This window comes from Orycteropus afer, unplaced genomic scaffold, assembly GCF_000298275.1.
Source record: "Orycteropus afer afer isolate SDZICR_OR568_19922 unplaced genomic scaffold, OryAfe1.0 scaffold00088, whole genome shotgun sequence".
Classification (NCBI taxonomy): domain Eukaryota; kingdom Metazoa; phylum Chordata; class Mammalia; order Tubulidentata; family Orycteropodidae; genus Orycteropus; species Orycteropus afer.
Genome location: NW_006921675.1, coordinates 4,715,921 through 4,721,833, shown reverse-complemented (window position 1 = coordinate 4,721,833; position 5,913 = coordinate 4,715,921).

The window sequence follows — 5,913 nt, the reverse complement described above, 5'->3', positions numbered from 1 at the left end:
GCTGGTGCATTACTGTTGAATCAGCAGGGCCCTGGAGAGGCGGTCAAGTGGTTCCAGGTTCATCAACCTTCCCTTCAAGTCTGTGAACTCACCCCCTGATAGCGTGTGTGCGTGCATGCACACGCACTCACACACACACACACAGCATTAGCTATGATGGGGAAGCAGTTGAAGACAAGAACCAGTCTTTAAACCAGGCCATGGACACAATGGGCAAAAGTTGTTGCTGTTTCTAGTCTTTCTGTGCCTCTGGGTGCTGCTCCCAGGACTAAGGGAAGTTTTGTTCTCAGCAACTTACTACAAAACTGGTGTCCCAAGGAAACCTAGCATGCAATAGGACAGTGCTCACATACAGCTATGCAAGCTGTGTACTGTGCCTGGCATACAATATGAATGGGGCCCCAACACTCCGCCATGTGCAGTCTGAACACCTGTACATGGCAGTTCTGCACATGCTCTGTAAATATGTCTATAATTTTGGTATGACAGAAAGTGCTCCTGGCTGCATCTGTTAATCTAAGAAAGCAGATTGGGAAAGAGTACAGATGAGGTGCAAAGAGGAAGAGGAGGAACAAGAATGAAACGGTGAAGAACGAAGGAAGCATTGCAGCAGCAGCGTGTAATTCTCTTCCAGGGCCTCATCTCAGGCCCCCTCCTTGCCCCACTTCTGCTGATACCACATTTTGACCCATGATTAATGCTAGAACAGCTCACCTACCATCATTTTTACCTCTACATTTTCCACAGGAAGATATCCCCAGAGTTACTACAATTGTAATAATAAGATTTCATGTTAAAATATTCAACTTATTGATAACTTTTTGCAAAAGTGTCATATTTATTCTTTATAGCTTTAGAGACATAATTTTAAAAAAATTACCTGTTGGTTATGTTACATGATTCTTCATCATATTTTATTTTCCCTCACACTCACTCCCCTGAGAAAGGGCTGACAGATGAGGCAGGAAATTGAGGAAATGAGAAGGGGACTTGGTGAGAGAGACAGAGGAGAAAAAGGTGGGAAATGTGGAAGAGACATCATCATAGAGGGAAGAAGTGAGAAAGAAAGAAAAAAGACAATAGCAGGAGAGAAAAAAGGCACAGAAGGAGAGAGAATTTAATTCGGGTCTTAAATTCAAATGATGTTTTAACCAGCTCAGCAACAATGTATTTGTTCTTTCCAATGGAGCTCATTGTTAAAACTTCACAAACAGGTTCCCTTGCAGGGTCCTCCCACCCTTTCTCTTTTTAGCCTCCCTTTCATAAATAGAGATAAACTTGGCTGCTTAGGATTCCAAAGAATTTCACTTGTAATAATTAAGAGGGAAGTGGGAAAGGGAAAGGTATGGGAGTGGAGGAAATGCCCAGTATTTCATAATGATTTTCGCCTCTCTTCTGGAATCTCTATTCTTTGTCTCATTTGGTTTCATCTTAGAAAAATACCATCGGCTCATAGATAAGCCTATTTTTTGGGTTCACTTGAAAGAAATCTGAAAAGTTGAGGAGAACAAAGCCTAGAAAGGTAAGAAACTGAAACATCAAAAAAGAGAGTCAGGTGCAGAGAGATGGTTTAGCCTGGTCCCTGCCTCACAGTCTTTTTGTAAAAGCAATGCTTTTGAAGTACCACTTTACCCAACATCTTACTCTAAAGAAGAAAAGGTGTAATTCTTTTAAACTATGGAGAGTGCTGAGAGAGAAATTAGAGACCGTGGTCGCATCTGGCATTGCTCAAGGGCTGGTGGTGAGTGTGATTCTGGAGAGGTTAATAATACCCAGGATTCATTTTAGTGCAGTGGGAAGCAGTTACGAGACTGGCTTCTGCCCAGAAATGAGGCCCATTTCTAGTCTATACACAGTCTGAATTCAATGGCATCAGGGATTAAGATTCTACCAATCTTTGCTTTTCTTGGGTTATGGGTATAAGTGTGACTAATATAATGTGAAAGGGGAAAAAGAAATGATTAGAGGAGAGTGAAGACAGGGAGAGAAATGCCAATCAGAGGGAAAACTGAAAAACTATACAGGCCTAAGGAAAAATGGGAAGATACAGGAGAGAAAGATGGAAAGAATGAGAAAAGAGGTGAAAGAAAACAAAGAAGGAAAATAATTAATACTCTGTGGAAAACTGCATCCCAGATTTGTATATTCTGCCATCATCAGGCTTTAAGAAGTTTGCAGGGGGATTTTGCTGCACATTTGCTTTATTTTTGCTTTGCTTCTAATTTTCAGAGGCCCATTTCAGATGCCTGCTAGATTTTCAAAGGGGGGCAACCAGAATCTCAAACACATCAGCTTACAGAATCATAACAGCAGACAGGGACTTGAGACAGTTAATCATGCCCCTAGCCGTATGCACACATATTTTATACTTGAGAAAACCAAGGCTCTGAGAGATTAAATGGTGTATCCATGTAACAGAGGAAGTACAGAATCAGGACTCAAACCTAGGGCTTTTGATTCTAAATTCAGTGTTTAAGAGCTGATTTTTTCATTGTTTCCTTCCAAGTTTTCTCCATTTTTTTTCCCGGTTTGTTTCAAGGATTCACTACCTCCCAGGCATGTAGTCTCTCAAACTCTGTCATAGGCAGTTTTTGTTTTCTTCCTCTTGTCTCACAGGTAGTCAATCAAAAATCTTATTGACTTTATCTTTTTCTTATTTCTATTCTGTCTGCTTCCCTGATTCAAGACTTTGGCATCCTTCACCTGCACTATTATAATGGCTTCCGAAGTGGTCTCCCTACCTCTCACCTCCTCCAGCTTCTCTTGGGGATTGTAATCAAAGAAATCTTAAAACACGATCTTAAGTTTGTTGTTTCTTTGTCTTTCAGTGGCTCCCCGTTATCTAACAGTAAAGCAAACCAAACCAAGGCCACCAACCAAACCAAGGCCCGCCATCCAGTCCATTCCGACCCATAGTGATCCCCATTGGGTTTCCCACGTGGTAAATCTTTATGGAAGCAGAATGTCCCATCTTCCTTCTGAGGAATAGTTGGTGGGTTTGAACCTCCAACCTTCTGGTTAGCAGTCAAATGTCTTAGGCACTGCACCACCAGAGCTCTTTACCTAACAGTAGTGTCTTAAATTGTTAGCATGGCCCAAGACCTCCATAATCTGGTCCCTGCCTAGCTCTCTAGCTAGCGTTTCTCAATATACCTAAACTGAACGAGCCCTGCAATTCCCTGTCTCTTTGATATTGCTCCATCATTTGTCTATATCCATCTAGGATATCCTCATTTCCTCTTTCCTAACTCAAAGATGGTCTCCTCCATAAAGTCTTTCATAATTTCCCACTCCTCGGAAGGAAGGTTGGGCAATCCTACTTCCCTAGTGATACTGCCTCGGAAACCCAAGGAGGGGTCGCTATGAGTCGGGGCCGACTCTACAGCACATAACAACAACAACAACGAGGTAAAAAGAAGTTCTCTGCTTTTCTGTTATAACACCAACGTTACATTACGCTTTGTTATTTGTGCACAAGTCTTGGGGCCAGGTAACATGTCTTATTTATCTTTTCATCTCTCCCAGAGCCTACCATGGTGCTTCATATATAACAGGTATTGAATTTGTGTCAGAAGATCGGTGGAAGAATCAGTCACATATAGGATAAAGACAACAGTACTTAACGCCCTACAGCAATTTTGAATTTCCATAGCTAAATAAACAAGGGCTTCAGAATGTACATGGAGTATACTAATACATTAATGATGTGCAATTTTAATAATAGTATTACCACTAGACTTATCCTTGCAAGTAAGAGGAAAATATTGGCTTATATTGGGTATCTATTGATTTCTTCAAATTTAGTTTTAGCTTGATTTCTTCATGAAAAAAGATTTGGGGTAGAAATTATAGATGAGACTTGTGTAAACTGCAAATGACATTTTACATTTTTCTTATAAGCTGCAATAGCATTTTCTTATAATGTTCTCAGGTTCAATAACGTAGATTGGAATATAGGTAAAATGACATTGCAATAAAAATCAGCTGGAACTTTTGGAAACTAAAGCCCAGTAGGAAGGCTCAAAGACAAATCCCATTTGCATAAAAATCTATCCTATAATCATTTACTGTGTGTGTGTGTGGGGGGGTGGACTCTTGTAAGTATACTGAAAATACCTTCTAAGTGTTGTTTTTTTTAAAAAAACAACTTTTTTTTTTTCTTTTTTAAATTGGGATTTGGGTGAAAGTTTATAGAGCAAGTTCATTTTCCATACAACAGTTCAGACCTATTTTGTTTTATAACATTGACTACAATCCCCACAATTTAACAGCTCTCTCCCCACTTCTTCCCTGTGGTTATTTTTTCCCTGTGTCCTTCTTCCCTGTACATTCCTGCCCTCTGAGCTATCTCCCTGTACAAATACTGCCCTTCTGATCTCCCATGGTTGATTGTTTTGAGGAGTGTACCTGCCAGGTGTAAATGTTTACCTTATGTGCCTATCTATTGTTTGGCTGGATGTTATTTGGTTTTGAAGTTTTTGTTTTTTTTTCCCCTCTCCATTGAAGCCCAGTTAAAAGATCCTCTGTTCCTTCCATAATGTTCTTTTATGTTTATGACTAGGGCTGAAGTTAGGTAGTAACTTAAAGGAGGGTCAGCAACCAGCAACGGGAGACCTCCACAGTTGCCTATAAAATAATCTCTACATCAAAAATCTGTTGCTACAATGAAAGATTCTTACACATGGGATGATGTAAAGTAAAAAACTCAAAAAAGTGTTGAGTGGTGTCTGCCTGGTGAGGCAGAGGCTAGAGATATAAGCAGGAAGAAGAGAGGGGCTAGACGACTTCAGATTTACGAGAAATTTAGTTGTGGACCACTCTGTTCAAATCAGCAAGGATGGAGTCCTACTACTGTTGTAGTTTGGGTTCTGGCAGCAGAGCTCATCTTGGACTGCTCCAGGCCTGATAAGCTAGAGTCGGGAAATGAGGTAGGAAACAGACCTCCATCAGCGCAGACAAAGAAACTGAAGTGCTGCCTGCCACTTGAGAGCGAGCCTGGGGAGAGGCTTTGAGGAATTGTTTCTCCAGCGTAGGACCCAGAATGGCACCAAGGCAGGGAAGGGAATGGAGCAAAAAACCTGGCTGGATTCCTTTCCTCCTAACTACTCTATTCCAGAAACTCGAGGTGACTATGGAATGCCAGTGATCACAGTGAAACTTGTAGTGGGATTTGTTCCATACCTGAAATGTCTGAATAAGTTCTCATACTCCTGTAAAAATAAATAAACAGAACATCTCAATATTTTGCCAGTGGAGCCACAAATACTTAGAAAAGAATTACTAGGTATGAGATAACCAGTCATTCTCTAAATACTTTTTGGGTAGTAATGAAACATGTTTAGCAAGCTTAGGATATTATTGTTATAATACGTATAAGAGCAAAATTACCTAAATTTTTGTATCATGCAAGCTAGCCGACCTATAAAATGGCATAGAATCTATTTTAACGTATTTATCACAAGTCACTCAATGAAGTCTGTGCCTAATAAGCTCCATCCCTGCTGCTATTCAGTCCCTAAAAACTCTTTTGGGGTTAACTTCTACAACTCAATTGTTTGGGGGATATAAGCTCTCATAGAGGCCTGGGGTGGTGATAGTGGTGGTGGAGGGGAATCTAGAATGAATAGATGCTTGGGGTAAGTAGAAGTTGCAACCTTTGCTAGCTTCTTCCCAGCCCTCTCTGTGGCCTTGCTGGGCAGTGGTACATGGGAATCTTTAGGCTAACCACATACCAGAGTGTTTGCCCAGGTCATTACACTTCTTATAGATTAGTGAGTAAAGCAGGAGACTCACAGCTACTTTTTCAAGCTATTTCACTTTAAGAAATATTTTTGGATGAAAAGGTTCATATTTCTGCATGCTTTACTTTTTAAAATTAGTAACAATAATTAAAATATTTATTTTCTTAACCTC